Raw genomic sequence first — 16728 nt, forward strand, 5'->3', positions numbered from 1 at the left:
GAAAATTGATAACATCAGGGACAGTTTTGGTCAACAACCCCCAGAGCCCTTCCTCCCGACTTCCCAGCCCTCCACCTTCAAAACCAACTTCTCCACCATTACAGAAGATCGACTCTCCACTCTACTCTCAAGATCACATCTCACCACCTGTGCACTCGACCCGATCCCATCCCACTTCATCCCAAACCTCACCACAGTCTTCATCCCAACCCTAACCCATCTCTTCAACCTATCACTAACAACTGGTGTTTTCCCCTCAAGCTTTAAACATGCCTCCATCACACCTATCCTCAAAAAGCCCTCTCTTGACCCATCCTCTGTATCTAGCTATCGCCCTATATCACTTCTCCCATACGCCTCCAAGCTACTGGAACAACACGTCTACCTTGAACTGTCCTCCCATCTCTCTTCTTGCTCCCTCTTCGACCGCTTACAATCTGGCTTCCGGTCACACCACTCCACTGAAACAGCCCTTACTAAGGTCACCAATGACCTCTTAACTGCCAAGAGCAAGCGACACTACTCTGTCCTCCTCCTCCTGGACCTGTCGGCTGCCTTTGACACAGTGGACCATTCCCTATTATTACAGACCCTCTCATCCCTCGGCATCACAGACATGGCCCCCTCCTGGATCTCATCATACCTAACAGACCGGACATTCAGCGTCTCCCACTCACACACCACCTCCTCACCTCGCCCCCTATCTGTCGGAGTCCCACAAGGTTCAGTCCTTGGGCCCCTGCTGTTCTCTATTTACACCTTTGGCCTGGGACAGCTCATAGAGTCTCATGGCTTTCAGTATCATCTTTATGCTGATGACACACAGATCTACATCTCTGGACCAGATATCACCTCCCTACTAACCAGAATCCCTCAATGTCTGTCCACTATTTCATCCTTCTTCTCCACTAGATATCTGAAACTCAACATGGACAAAACAGAATTCATCATCTTTCCCCCATCTCACGCGACCCCCCCTACGAACCTATCAATTACAGTAAATGACTGCCCACTCTCCCCAGTCCCACAAGCTCGCTGCCTCGGAGTAATCCTTGACGCTGATCTCTCCTTCAAACCACATATCCAAACCCTTTCCACTTCATGCCGACTTCAACTCAAAAATATTTCACGCATCCGTTCATTCCTCACCCAAGAATCTGCAAAAACCCTAGTCCATGCCCTCATCATCTCTCGCCTTGACTACTGCAACCTCATGCTCTGTGGCCTCCCCTCAAACACTCTCGCACCCCTCCAATCTATTCTAAACTCTGCTGCCCGACTAATCCACCTGTCCCCCCGCTATTCCCCAGCTTCTCCCCTCTGTCAATCCCTTCACTGGCTCCCAATTGCCCAGAGACTCCATTACAAAACCTAACCATGACATACAAAGCCATCCACAACTTGTCTCCTCCATACATCTGTGACCTCGTCTCCCGGTACTTTCCTGCACGCAACCTCCGATCCTCACAAGATCTCCTTCTCTACTCCCCTCTTATCTCCTCTTCCCACAATCGCATACAAGATTTCTCTCGCGCATCACCCCTACTCTGGAACTCTCTACCACATCATATCAGACTCTCACCTACCATCGAAACCTTCAAAAAGAGCCTGAAGACCCACCTCTTCCGACAAGCCTATAACCTGCAGTAACCACCGATCGACCAAACCGCTGCACGACCAGCTCTACCCTCGCCTACTGTATTACCACCCATCCCTTGAAGATTGTGAGCCCTCGCGGGCAGGGTCCTCTCTCCTCCTGTACCAGTTATGACTTGTATTGTTTAAGATTATTGTACTTGTTTTTATGTATACCCCTCCTCACATGTAAAGCGCCATGGAATAAATGGCACTATAACAATAAATAATAATAATAATAATAATGATACAAAACTATGTAAGGTAGTTAACACAAAGGAGGACAGTTTGCAGCTACAGACAGATTTGAGTAAATAGGAGAATTGGGCTGAAAAATGGCAAATGAGGTTTAACACAGATAAGTGTAAGGTTATGCACATAGGAAGGAGAAACAGATGCTATAATTACTTACTAAATGGGAAACTGCTGGGGAAATCAGACATGGAAAAAGAATTAGGCATCTTAGTCAATAAGAAGCTAAATTGAAGTGCCCAGTGTCAGGCAGCTGCCACCAAAGCAAATAGGGTCATGGGATGCATTAGAAGAGGTCTGGGGACACGAGATGAAAACATAATTCTCCCTCTGTACAAATCACTTGTCAGACCACACTTGGAGTATTGTGTGCAATTTTGGACGCCGGTGCTCAAGAAAGGCATTACTGAACTTGAAAGGGTTCAAAGGCGGACTACTAAAATGATAAATGGAGTTGGTTCACTTCAATACCCAGAAAGGTTATCAAAATTAGGTCTATTAACTCTAGAAAAGAGAAGACTTAGGGGAGACTTAATATACAGTATATGTACAAGTATATCAGAGGGCAATACAGAGATCTCTCCAATGAACTGTTTGTACCAAGAACTGTGACAAGAACAAGGGGGCATTCTCTTTGTTTGGAGGAAAGACAATTTCTGCACCAGCATAGAAGAGGGTTCTTCATGGTAAGAGCAGTGAGGCTCTGGAATTCTCTTCCTGAGGAAGTGGTGATGGCCAACTCCCTGAATGAATTTAAGAAGGGAATGGATGCTTTTCTTGTGAGTAACAGTATAGAAGGTTACGAATAACAGAATATTATAGGTAGATGGTTGACCCAGCTTAGGGGAAGGAATTTTTTTCCCTATGGAGAAAATTGGCTTCAACTCTGTGGGTTTTTTGCCTTCCCCAGGATCAACAATGCAGAACAGCTGCACTAAAAATAGGCTGAACTAGATGGACATAAGGTCTTCCTTCAGCCTTCAAAACTATGTTGCTATGTTACTATTTATGTTACCCCTCATATGTTCCGTCCAACTACACAACATAGTACTAGACCCTGTAAATTTCGGCAAGTTACTCAGCATGGCCCCCAGAGAGATACTGATTCTGGGACCAGCTGCCTGTTCTACCACTTCCATGCTATTAGACTGCATCCTGCCGACTATGCCAAATTGTAAAACGAGTAAGGTTAGTTGGATGCAGTGAAGAGCCGGAGGCAGAGAAAGGGATAACAAGATTTTATGAACAGGCAATTAACAAGTAATACTCCACCCAGGAAGGTAAGAATAGTACAGCAGCGGTGGGAATTGCACACAAACACAATGCTCAAGAATAAGGTATACAAAAACAAGGTAACTTATCACTTGTAGTTTTTGCAGGGGAAAGGCTGGAAAATCTCCCGATGGCGACGCAAATTGTGCACAAATTCTCTAGCTCTGCTACGGAGGAACGAGAAGCACTGTCTCCTAACGGTGCTGATGGATTCGGTCCTGCTTGGGCTGAGTGCGCTGGAACATGGAAACAGTCCTTTATGTGGATTTCTAAGGAATGGCGCTGAACACGAGCCATCAGCGTGCTCACAGACCGCAGCAGCGGGCTGTCCTTTGGGGTAGTCTCTAGGCAGCTTATCCGTTACCACAGACAGGACAGGGCTGTCAAGAAGAACAGGGTCAGATGATAACTGAATAGTGTCAAAGTCAATCTTATAGTCAGCAGGCTAAGGTATCAGCAGTGTGGAGTTGTCAGCCGAAGCAGCAGAGAGGGAGTCAACCTTCGCTTTCCCGCCAAGTCTGACCTGTTTCTGCTCTCAGTTCTTCTTATATACCCCGTGCCCCTTGCTGTCCAGCGGGAAGGTCGTTCACTCTCAGAAGAAGCCTCCCCCGGAAACAGTGGTGACAGTCCCAATTTTTCCGGCCTTAAAGGGAACTGGAAACCGCTGACTCTGCCTCAGCTCATCTTCTTACACCAGGACAACCCTTTCTTGATCTAAATGTTTGGCCTCAAAAAAATAAAAAGTCTTATACTAACCTTCTGTGACAGCGCCATTCCAGCAGTTTTGACACTCGTGATACCAAGGCTCTTGTGCAGTTGCATGACATGTGGTGTCCATCACCCAATCCGCACTGGCATCACTGTGTCCGACTTCTGTTGAATTCAATATGGAACAGTGACAGGGCTGCCATTACAGCCCTTACTGGTGTATGGGGCCCGGTGAATCGGGGGGCCAGGCCGCCCGAGCACGCTAGCAGCCTGGGCCACACGCTCGGGTCCCCCGATGATTTGTTCAGGGCCCCGGGTCCGCCTGGCAAAAAGAAAATGGGCAGGCTCTGTAGCTTTAAGCTACGGCCCGCCCCAGTGCATTATGGGTCCCGTCCAGCCAGCCTCCCGTGACGTCACTCGTCACACGCTGCTCTGCAGCTCTGCTCCACTTCCTCATTCCGGAGCAGAGCGAGCAGCGTGTGCGGTGCTAGTGTGCGTGCCACGTGGGTGTCTGGGAGCGGTGGACGGGCGGCGGTGCAGTGGCTGACACCAGGAGAGAAGAGGCGGCATGTGCAGCGGACCAGATGTGGAGGTGGCAGGCGAGCGAGCAGGTGAGTAGTCTCAGGGCAGGGGGGGGGCCAGTGCAGCCAGCTGCACTGCAGAAGTCCCACCACCACCACAGAGCCCCAGGGCAGGCAGGGGCCAGGGGGGCCCTGCGCAGACAGCCACACTGCAGCAGTCCCACCACAGCCACAGGGCCCCAGGGCAGGAAGGGGCCAGGGGGGCCCTGCGCGGCCAGCTGCACTGCAGCAGTCCCACCACAGCCACAGGGCCGCAGGGCAGGCTGGGGACACAATGTGAGACATGGGGGCAGAATGTGAAACATGGGGGCAGAATGAGAGACATGGGGGCAGAATGAGACACGGGGGGCCGGGGGCAGAATGGACATGAGGGCAGAATGTGAGACATGGGGCAGAATGCGAGACATGGGGGCAAAATGGACATGAGGGCAGAATTTGAGACATGGGGGCAGAATGTGAGGCACGAGGGGCCGAGGGCAGAATGGACATGGGGGCAGAATGTGACAGTGAGACACAGGAGGGGCAGAATGGATACGGGGCAGAATGTGACAGACAGTGAGACACAGGAGGGGCAGAATGTGAGATGCGGGGGCAGAATGTGACAGTGAGACACAGGAGAGGGCAGGATGAATATGGGGCAGAATGTGAGACACAGGAGGGGGCAGGATGGGAGACACATGGGGCAGGATGGATACGATGTATACAGATGGGGCAGGATCGGGAGATCATATGGGGGGAGAATGGATACTCATGAGGGCAGAATGAGAGAAAATATGGCTGGAACCAAGAATGAGACACACAGGGGCCAGGATGGGGGATATTAGTACCATAGGGGCTAATTAAGGGATATTATTACTGCAGTGATGTATTTATTTTATTTTTTTGAGGATACTGTTTTAAATGGGGGGGCAGTCCTGTTACTGTGTAGAGTGATACTATGTTGCCTTTTTTCTTCATCTTGGTGTAGTGTAGAAGTTGTGAAAAAAATTAATTTATGTGTTCTACAAGTGGAGCTCTAAATAACTGTGTTATTTCCTGCAGAGACGAGCCCTGGCTGGAAGACGTGATGACGTTCTGTGCTGGATGAAGGATGAAAAGTGAAGATAAAGGACTTCACCTAATAGTAAGAAGCTAAAAAATGATAGTGTTGGTCCCCTTAAAAATAGTCTGGGTGAAATGGTGGATGAGGATGAGGAAAAAGCCAATATGCTAAATGACTTTTTTTCAACAGTATTTACACAAGAAAATCCCATGATGGATAACATGATCAGGGATAAAAATTCTCCATTAAATGTCACCTGCTTAACCCAGCAGGAAGTACGGCGGCGTCTACAAATCACTAAAATTGACAAATCCCCGGGCCCAGATGGGATACACCCCCGAGTACTGCAGGAATTAAGCACAGTCATTGATAGACCACTATTTTTAATCTTTAAAGATTCCATAATAACAGGGTCTGTACCACAGGACTGGCGTATAGCAAATGTGGTGCCAATATTCAAAAAGGGGACAAAAACTGAACTTGGAAATTATAGGCCTGTAAGTTTAACCTCAACTGTGGGTAAAATCCTGGAGGGTTTTCTAAGAGATACTATACTGGAGTATCTGGAGAAGAATAACCTTATGACCCAATATCAACATGGGTTTACAAGAGACTGTTCCTGTCAGACTAATCTGATAAGCTTTTATGAAGAGGTAAGTTCCGGACTGGACCAAGGGAATGCAGTGGACGTGGTGTACATGGACTTTTCAAAAGCTTTTGATACAGTGCCACACAAAAGGTTGATACATAAAATGAGAACAATGGGGATAGGGGAAAATATGTGTAGGTGGGTTAAGAGCTGGCTCAGGGATAGGAAACAAAGGGTGGTTATTAATGGAGCACACTCGGACTGGGTCACGGTTAGCAGTGGGGTACCACAGGGGTCAGTTTTGGGCCCGCTTCTTTTTAACATATTTATTAATGACCTTGTAGGGGGCATAGAGAGTAGAATTTCAATATTTGCAGATGACATTAAACTCTGCAGGGTAATTAATACAGAGGAGGACAATTTTATATTACAGGAGGATTTATGTAAACTAGAAGCTTGGGCTGATAAATGGCAAATGAGCTTTAGTGGGGATAAATGTAAGGTCATGCACTTGGGTAGAACAAACAAGTTGTATAATTATGTGCTTAATTGTAAAACACTGGGCAAAACAGTCACTGAAAAAGACCTGGGTGTATGGGTGGACGACAAACTCACATTTAGTGGCCAGAGTCAGGCAGCTGCTGCAAAGGCAAATAAAATAATGGGATGCATTAAAAGAGGCATAGATGCTCATGAGGAGAACATAATTTTACCTCTATATAAGTCACTAGTGCGACCACACTTAGAATACTGTGTACAGTTCTGGTCTCCGGTGTATAAGAAAGACATAGCTGAACTGGAGCGGGTGCAGAGAAGAGCGACCAAGGTTATTAGGGAACTAGGGGGTCTGCAATACCAAGACAGGTTATTACACTTGGGGTTATTTAGTTTGGAGAATCGAAGGCTTAGGGGTGATCTTAATACAATGTATAAATATATGTGGGGACAATACAAAGACCTTTCTAATGATCTTTTTACTCTTAGACCTGTGACGGGGACAAGGGGGCATCCTCTACGTCTGGAGGAAAGAAGGTTTAAGCATACTCACAGACGCGGATTCTTTACTGTAAGAGCAGTGAGACTATGGAACTCTCTGCCATATGATGTTGTAATGAGTGATTCACTACTAAAATTTAAGAAGGGACTGGATGCCTTTCTTGAAAAGTATAATATTACAGGGTATATACACTAGTCTCCTTAATATTGCGTTGATCCAGGGAGCTAGTCTGATTGCCGTATGTGGAGTCGGGAAGGAATTTTTTTCCCCAATGTGAAGCTTACTGTTGCCACATGGGTTTTTTTTGCCTTCCTCTGGATCAACATGTTAGGGCAAGTTAGGATAGGATATGGGTTGAACTAGATGGACTTAAAGTCTCCCTTCAACCTTAATTACTATGTTACTATGTTACTATGTTACCTAGACACGTCACTGGTGAGTCAGAGTCTTACCTCTACACTGACACTATACAATATATACAGAGTGCCTTTGTACAATGTCACCAGTGATCACTGAGTAACCTGTACACTGTCACTGTACACTATATACAGCGTTCCTGTGTTCAATGTCACCAGTGATCACTGTATTATCTATACCCTGGCACTATATACAGAGGTCCTGTGCATAATGTCACCGGTGATCACTGTATTACCTGTACACAGACACTGCATACTAAGTACAGATCTCGTGTGTATAATGGCACTTATGGTGATAATATTATATTTCTTTATTAATAATCATTATTGTAGTATTATGTGTAGTAATATGTGGTCTGGGCATGGTGCGGTGGTATTTGTCCCTTGTATGTGCTATTATTCTGTCACTGGTGGTAATGTGTGGTCTGGTCATGGTGTAGCTGTATTTGTTCCTTGTATGTGGTATTATTGGTCACCATGTGGTGGTAATATGTGGTCTGGACATGGTGCGGTGGTATTGGTCCCTTTGGATGTGATATTATTGGTCATTTTAAAAATTGAAAAATAAAATATTTTAACAAATGTTTAATAGGTTAGGGTAGAGTAGGGCTCGGCCAAAAGAATCTACCTTGTTGTGGTGGCAGATTTAAAAAATATTTTGGCCAAAATAAGAGCTTGCTATTATTATTATTATTATTATTATTTATTGTTATAGCGCCATTTATTCCATGGCGCTTTACATGTAAGGAGGGGTATACATAAAAACAAGTACAATAATCTTAAACAAAACAAGTCATAACTGGTACAGGAGGAGAGAGGACCCTGCCCGCGAGGGCTCACAATCTACAAGGGATGGGTGATAATACAGTAGGCGAGGGTAGAGCTGGTCGTGCAGCGGTTTGGTCGATCGGTGGTTACTGCAGGTTGTAGGCTTGTCGGAAGAGGTGGGTCTTCCGGCTCTTTTTGAAGGTTTCAATGGTAGGTGAGAGTCTGATATGCTGTGGTAGAGAGTTCCAGAGTAGGGGGTGATGCGCGAGAGAAATCTTGTATGCGATTGTGGGAAGAGGAGATAAGAGGGGAGAGAAGGAGATCTTGTGAGGATCGGAGGTTGCGTGCGGGAAAGTACCGGGAGACGAGGTCACAGATGTATGGAGGAGACAGGTTGTGGATGGCTTTGTATGTCATGGTTAGGGTTTTGTAATGGAGTCTCTGGGCAATTGGGAGCCAGTGAAGGGATTGACAGAGGGGAGAAGCTGGGGAATAGCGGGGGGACAGGTGGATTAGTCGGGCAGCAGAGTTTAGAATAGATTGGAGGGGTGCGAGAGTGTTTGAGGGGAGGCCACAGAGCAGGAGGTTGCAGTAGTCAAGGCGAGAGATGATGAGGGCATGGACTAGGGTTTTTGCAGATTCTTGGGTGAGGAATGAACGGATTCGTGAAATATTTTGAGTTGAAGTCGGCAGGAAGTGGAAAGGGCTTGGATATGTGGTTTGAAGGAGAGATCAGCATCAAGGATTACTCCGAGACAGCGAGCTTGTGGGACTGGGGAGAGTGGGCAGTCATTTACTGTAATTGATAGGTTCGTAGGGGGGGCCACGTAAGATGGGGGAAAGATGATGAATTCTGTTTTGTCCATGCTGAGTTTCAGAAATCTAGCGGAGAAGAAGGATGAAATAGTGGACAGACATTGAGGGATTCTGGTTAGTAGGGAGGTGATATCTGGTCCAGAGATGTAGATCTGTGTGTCATCAGCGTAGAGATGATACTGAAAGCCATGAGATTCTATGAGCTGTCCCAGGCCAAAGGTGTAAATAGAGAACAGCAGGGACCCAAGTACTGAACCTTGTGGGACTCCGACAGATAGGGGGTGAGGTGAGGAGCTGGTGTGTGAGTGGGAGACGCTGAATGTCCAGTCTGTTAGGTATGATGAGATCCAGGATAGGGCCAAGCCTGTGATGCCGAGGGATGAGAGGGTCTGTAATAAGTGGGAATGGTCCACTCTGTCAAAGGCAGCCGACAGGTCCAGGAGGAGGAGGACAGAGTAGTGTCGCTTGCTCTTGGCGGTTAAGAGGTCATTGGTGACCTTAGTAAGGGCAGGTTCAGTGGAGTGGTGTGACTGGAAGCCAGATTGTAAGCGGTCGAAGAGGGAGAAAGAAGAGAGATGGGAGGACAGTTCAAGGTAGACGTGTTGTTCCAGTAGCTTGGAGGCGTAGGGGAGAAGTGATATAGGGCGATAGCTAGATACAGAGGATGGGTCAAGAGAGGGCTTTTTGAGGATAGGTGTGATGGAGGCATGTTTAAAGCTTGAGGGGAAAACACCAGTTGTTAGTGACAGGTTGAAGAGATGGGTTAGGGTTGGGATGAAGACTGTGGTGAGGTTTGGTATGAAGTGGGATGGGATCGGGTCGAGTGCACAGGTGGTGAGATGTGATCTTGAGAGTAGAGTGGAGAGTCGATCTTCTGTAATGGTGGAGAAGTTGGTTTTGAAGGTGGAGGGCTGGGAAGTCGGGGGGGAAGGGCTCTGGGGGTTGTTGACCAAAACTGTCTCTGATATTATCAATCTTCTGCTTGAAAAATGAGGCAAAGTCTTCAGCTGAGATGAGTGGGGAGGGAGGAGGTGCTGGGGGGCGGAGGAGAGAATTGAAGGTGTTGAATAACTGTTTAAGGTTGTGAGACAGGGAGGATATGAGAGATGAGAAGTAGGTTTGTTTAGCTGTGGTGAGTGTGGTCTTGAAAGTAGTGAGGCACTGTTGGAATGCAATGAAGTGCTCGTTGGAGTGGGACCTTTTCCATCTGCGCTCAGCAGCCCTGGAAGCTTGCCTCAGCTCTTTGGTCAGGCTGGTGTGCCAGGGCTGTCTGTTGATTTTGCGAGTTTTGGTATGTGTAAGTGGGGCAACGGATTCCAAAGCTACAGCTATTGTGGTGTTATATAGAGCGGCAGCGTCATCCGCATTGTGTAAGGAACTTATATCTGTAAGAGGGAGGAGGGATTCAGAGAATGAGTGTAGGTCAAGGTGTTTAAGATTCCTGCGAGGGTGTGAAAGTTTGTGGGGTGGGGATTGTAGACATGGAGTGAAGAGGGAAGAGAATGTGAGAAGGTTGTGGTCAGAGAGAGGAAGAGGTGAGTTAGAGAGGTTAGATAGGGAGCAGAGGCGGGTGAAGATGAGGTCCAGTGTGTGGCCATCTTTGTGGGTGGCTGTAGAAGACCATTGAGTGAGGCCGAAGGAGGAAGTGAGAGATAGGAGTTTAGTGGCAGCTGAGAGGGAAGTGTCAATGGGGATGTTGAAGTCGCCCATGATGATAGTAGGGATGTCCGCGGAAAGGAAATGAAGTAACCAGGTGGTGAAGTGGTCAAAGAAGGTGGTGGCTGGCCCTGGGGGGCGGTGGATGACAGCCAGTTGGAGGTTGGAGGGGGAGTAGATGCGCACAGAGTGCACCTCAAAGGAAGGGAGGGTAACAGAGGGTGGCAGTGGGATTGGGGTGAAGGAGCAGGTATCTGACAGGAGAAAACCAACTCCTCCGCCATGTTTGCTGCTGGGGCGGGGGGGTGAGAAAGGTGGAAGCCGCCATACGAAAGTGCAGCAGGAGAGGCTGTGTCAGAAGGGGTGAGCCAGGTTTCGGTGATGGCGAGGAAGGAAAGTTTGGTAGTAACAAAAAGATCATGGATGTAGGAAAGCTTGTTGCAGACAGAGCGAGCGTTCCACAGAGCTCCTGTTAGTGGGACTGGGGAAGCGGGGGCTGGGTGAATGGGTATAAGGTTGGAGAGGTTACGGAAGGTTGTGATAGAGCATGGATGGGAGGTAGAAATGACTGTGGGAATGTGGTGAGGAGGACCAGGATTTGGGGAGATATCACCAGCAGTGAGAAGGAGCAGAGAAAGTGTTAGCAGGTGGGAGCAGGAGAGGGAATGAGGGGGCTGTCTGTGTTTGGAGACAGATGATTGTATGGTAAGGAACAGTTTTGAGACGGAGGTGAGGTGGATGGGGAGGATTGAAGAAGAGATGAACAGTTCCTTACTAGGAGTAGGGATTAGGGGAATTAGCAGAAAGTGAAGGATTATAGGGGTGAAAGTGAAAACAAACAGAAACATTGTTTACAGTGACTGTGTACAGTACTGTATTGTATTACCTTCAGTATACAATTTTCTGGTTTTAATTCTTAAATTAATCTTCACACTTCTAGGACACACTTATAGGAATCACACTGCAGACTGAAGTCTTTATGCAGACTTGTGCTCTGCAATATATGTACAACTAAGTGCAGTCAGGTGTGAAGCAGAGAGGAGTGGTCTCTGCTCTTCTTGGTCAGACAATTCAGAGTGGATCAGATGCATATGATCAAGCCAGAGTAAACAAGGTCATAAATAACACTGGGGTAAGCTGGGGTTAGCTGAAAGGCATACCATGTGAATGCTAGGTGCAGAGGCAAGTCTATGTGCAAAGCTGGGTGATGCACTGTGTGCCCTTCATAGACAGACAGCAGGAGAGTAGGAGAGCTGGGTGGATGGACATACCTGTCGGAAGAATAGAGATGCATGTTAGAGTGCGATGGTGGCAGGTAGCAGGGCACAGTCTGTATACATCCTTCTGGTTTTAATTCTTAAATTAATCTTCACACTTCTAGGACACACTTATAGGAATCACACTGCAGACTGAAGTCTTTATGCAGACTTGTGCTCTGCAATATATGTACAACTAAGTGCAGTCAGGTGTGAAGCAGAGAGGAGTGGTCTCTGCTCTTCTTGGTCAGACAATTCAGAGTGGATCAGATGCATATGATCAAGCCAGAGTAAACAAGGTCATAAATAACACTGGGGTAAGCTGGGGTTAGCTGAAAGGCATACCATGTGAATGCTAGGTGCAGAGGCAAGTCTATGTGCAAAGCTGGGTGATGCACTGTGTGCCCTTCATAGACAGACAGCAGGAGAGCAGGAGAGCTGGGTGGATGGACATACCATGTGAATGCTATGTGTGTGATCTGGAGATGGGAACTGTTAATGTGTGATTGGTGAGAAGTGTAGTTTTTCCAAGAGAGTGCGGTGGGACTGTGGATAGTTTGAGGGGTGGAGCCTGGGCGGAGTCTCAAGGGGGCCCCGAAAATGTTGCCAGTATGGGGCCCTGAAATTCCTATTGGCAGCCCTGGACAGTAATGTCACCTCTGATTGTGCACTGGGCAATACATTTCATGCAACTGCACGAGAGCCCCGGGACCTCGAGTGCTGACACCGCAGTAATGGCGCTGGCACGGGAGGTGAGTATTGACATTTGCATTTTACCTGGGCCAAACATTTAGATAAAATGAGGAGGTCCTAGTAGTAGACAACCCTTGTAAGATGCAGGGAACATGGATAGAGAGACTGAATTCTGCAGGGATGCAGCATACTGTGATTGAAAAAAAGACTGGCTCTTGAGAATAGGGTCTAGGTTAAAGATGCAGAAACCTAAAAAGTTGCAACTGCTTCAGAGACTCCCATTCGGTAGAGAAACTTAATTCATGTGAGACTGGTGTGGTAACTTTGTGTTGATGTGGTCCTGGTGACAAAGGCAGAGGAATAGAGATGTAATCACATGCTTACAAAAATTGTTGTATCAATTCTTTTGTTTCTTTCTGCAACAGTCAAAACATATGACTCCTAAAAATATTGAAACCTCTAAGCACATTCTACCTCTCAAAGTGAATAGTTGTGTGTCACTATATCCAGGGACGGTTTTAGGCAAAGTTGGGCCCTAGGCAAAAGTTTAAAATGGGGCCCCAAATACTAACATACTGTACAACACACAAAAGTGTTTCGGTTGTATTTACGTGTGCTGAGTTCAGACTGCTAAACGAGTGTGATCAACAATATTGAAGTAATTCGACATTTGTTTCCCGGCCTCTTTCCACTGGCTGAGGAATAATGATGAGAACAGAACAATCACTATTAGATCAATCTGCCTCAATACATTATCATGTTATCAGCAGCATATCTGCAGTTTTCACGGGGCGATGTGCTGCTGAGAACAATGATTTTTTTTCCGGCATAAACAATCCAATCACTCAATGAATAGGCAGCATTTTGCTTGTTTAGTATAATACATCCCATAGTCCTCCATATATTATAATGTGCACCACAGTCCTCCATATTGTACAATGCAATCCCCATAGTCCTCCATATAGTATAAAATATTCCCCACAGTCCTCCATAAAGTATAAAACACTTGCCATAGTCCTCCATATAGTATAATACACTCCCTATAGTCCTCCATATATTAAAATACACTCCTCAGTCCTACATATAGTATTATTCACTTCCCATAGTCCTCCATATAGTATAATACACTCCTCAGTCCTTCGTATAGCATAATGCACTCCTCAGTCCTCCATATAGTATAATACACTCCTCATAGCCCTCCATATACTAAAATACACTCAGTCCTCTATATAGCATAATACACTACTCAGTCCTCCATATAGTATAATACACTCCTCATAGTCTTCCATATATTAAAATACACTGCCCAGTCCTCCATATAGTATAATACACTCCTCGTTGTGCTCCATATAGTATAATGCACAGCCATAGTAATCCATGCAGTACAAACCAATTCACATAGTATAATGCACCCCATACTTCTTCATAGAGTATAATCTATTCTCAATAGTTGTCGATACAGTATATTGCAGCCCACATATAGTATAATGCAGCCAACCCAAAGTATAATTCAGCCACCCCACAAAAGATAATGTAGCCCCCTCAGAGTATAATGCACCCCACCATACAATATAATGTAACCCCCATAGAATATAATGTAGCCTCCATAGAATATAATGTAGCCCTCTCATAGTGTAAAATGCAGCCCCCATAGAATACAATGTAGCCCCCTCATAGAGTATGATGTGATCAGCCCTCATAGAATATAATAAATATAATACAGCCCCCTCATAGAATATAATACAGCCCCCCATATATTATAATACAGCCCCCATCTACTATATAATTGTCTAATTCTGTCTGTCTGTCTGTAAAGGAAATCCTGCCTTGCTGATTGGTCGCAGCAGTTAGGCCGCGACCAATCAGTGACAGTTGCTTAGTCGTCGCGGCAACACGGCTGCACTGCTTATTGTACAGGCAGATTACAGCCGTTAAAGGCATCACTGCTGCATCGCTCATTACACAGGCACAGTCCTGTACATATTTTGGAGTACAATACATTAGGTAACAGCAGAACAGTGACTGCAGCTCTGGGTGTAACTGGAGTACAATACATTAGGTAACATCAGAACAGTGACTGCTGATCTGGGTGTAACTGGAGTACAATACATAAGGTAAAAGCAGAAAAGTGACTGCAGCTCTTGGTGTAGCTGGAGTGAAATACATTAGGTAAGATCTGAACAGTGACTGCAGCTCTGGCTGTAACAGGAGTATAATACATTAGGTAAGAGCAGAATGTTGACTGCAGCTCTGGGTGTAACTGGACTACAATACATTAGGTAAAAGTAGAATAGTGACTGCAGCTCTGGGAGTAACTGGAGTACAATACATTAGATAACAGCAGAACAGTGACAGCAGCTCTGGGTGTAACTGGAGTACACTACATTAGGTAACAGCAGAACAGTGACTGCAGCTCTTGGTGTAACTGGAGAATAATACATTAGGTAACAGCAGAACAGTGACTGCAGATCTGGGTGTAACTGGAGTACACTACATTAGGTAACAGCACAACAGTGACTGCAGCTCTGGGTGTAACGGGAGTACATTAGGTAGGAGCAGAACAGTGACTGCAGCTCTGGGTGTAACTTGAGTACAATACATTTGGTAAGATCCGAACAGTGACTGCAGCTCTGGCTGTAACAGGAGTATAATACATTAGGTAAGAGAAGAATGGTGACTGCAGCTCTGGGTGTAACTGGACTACAATACATCAGGTAAAAGCAGAACAGTGACTGCAGCTCTGGGAGTAACTGGAGTTCAATACATTAGATAACAGCAGAACAGTGACAGCAGCTCTGGGTGTAACTGGAGTACAATACATTAGGTAACAGCAGAACAGTGACTGCAGATCTGGGTGTAACTGGAGTACGCTACATTAGGTAACAGCAGAACAGTGACTGCAGCTCTGGGTGTAACAGGAGGACATTAGGTAAGAGCAGAATGGTGACTGCAGCTCTGGGTGTAACTTGCGTACAATACATTAGGTAAGAGCAGAACAGTGCAGCTCTGGGTGTAACTTGTGTACAATACATTAGGTAAATGCAGAACGGTGACTGCAGCTCTGGGTGTAACTGGACTACAATACCTTAGGTAAAAGCAGAACAGTGACTGCAGCTCTGGGAGTAACTGGAGTACAATACATTAGATAACAGCAGAACAGTGACAGCAGCTCTGGGTGTAACTGGAGTACAATACATTAGGTAACAGCAGAACAGTTACTGCAGCTCTGGCTGAAACTGGAGTACAATACATTAGGTAACAGCAGAACAGAGACAGCAGCTCCGGGTGTAACAGGAGTATAATACACTAGATTGTGGCCCGATTCTATCGCATCGGGTAGTTTAGAGTCTCTGTTAAAATGAAAAATAGTTATATACTCAAATTCCGACGGCCCCCGGACTCTGTCCCGCCTCTCACCATGCGCCCGGCATCTTCCAGTCCCAGTAATGATTAGCGAGAAGGGCCGGAGATGATGTCACTCTCACGTGAGTGCGACATCATCAGCGGTGTTTACTGGGACCGGAAGATGTGGGAGCATGGTGAGAGGAGGGACAGAGTCAGGGGGCCATCGGAAGGTGAGTATATCACTATTTTTTATTTTAACAGACTCTAGAATACCCGATGCGATTGAATCGGTCGACAATCTAGTAGAATATAATACAGCCTCCTCCATAGACTATAATGTAGCCACCCCCCACCAGTCCTCATAGAATGTAATGTAGCCACCCCCACAAGACCCAAAAGAATATAAAGTAGCCAAACCCACCAGTCCCCAAAGAATATAATGTAGCCACCCCCCCACTAGTCCCTATAGAATATAATGTAGCCACCCCCCACCAGTCCCCATATAATATAATGTAGCCACCCCCCACCAGTCCCCATAGAATATAATGTAGCCACCCCCCCACTAGTCACCATAGATTATAATGTAGTCATGCCCCCACCAGTCCCCATAGAATATAATGTAGCCACCCCCCATCAGTCCCAATAGAATATAATGTAGCCCCACAGTCCAGTACTCACTGACATATTAAAAAAAAACACAAT

Source organism: Dendrobates tinctorius, unplaced genomic scaffold (assembly GCF_039654945.1).
Source record: "Dendrobates tinctorius isolate UK_male_01 unplaced genomic scaffold, ASM3965494v1 ptg000029l, whole genome shotgun sequence".
Taxonomy (NCBI): domain Eukaryota; kingdom Metazoa; phylum Chordata; class Amphibia; order Anura; family Dendrobatidae; genus Dendrobates; species Dendrobates tinctorius.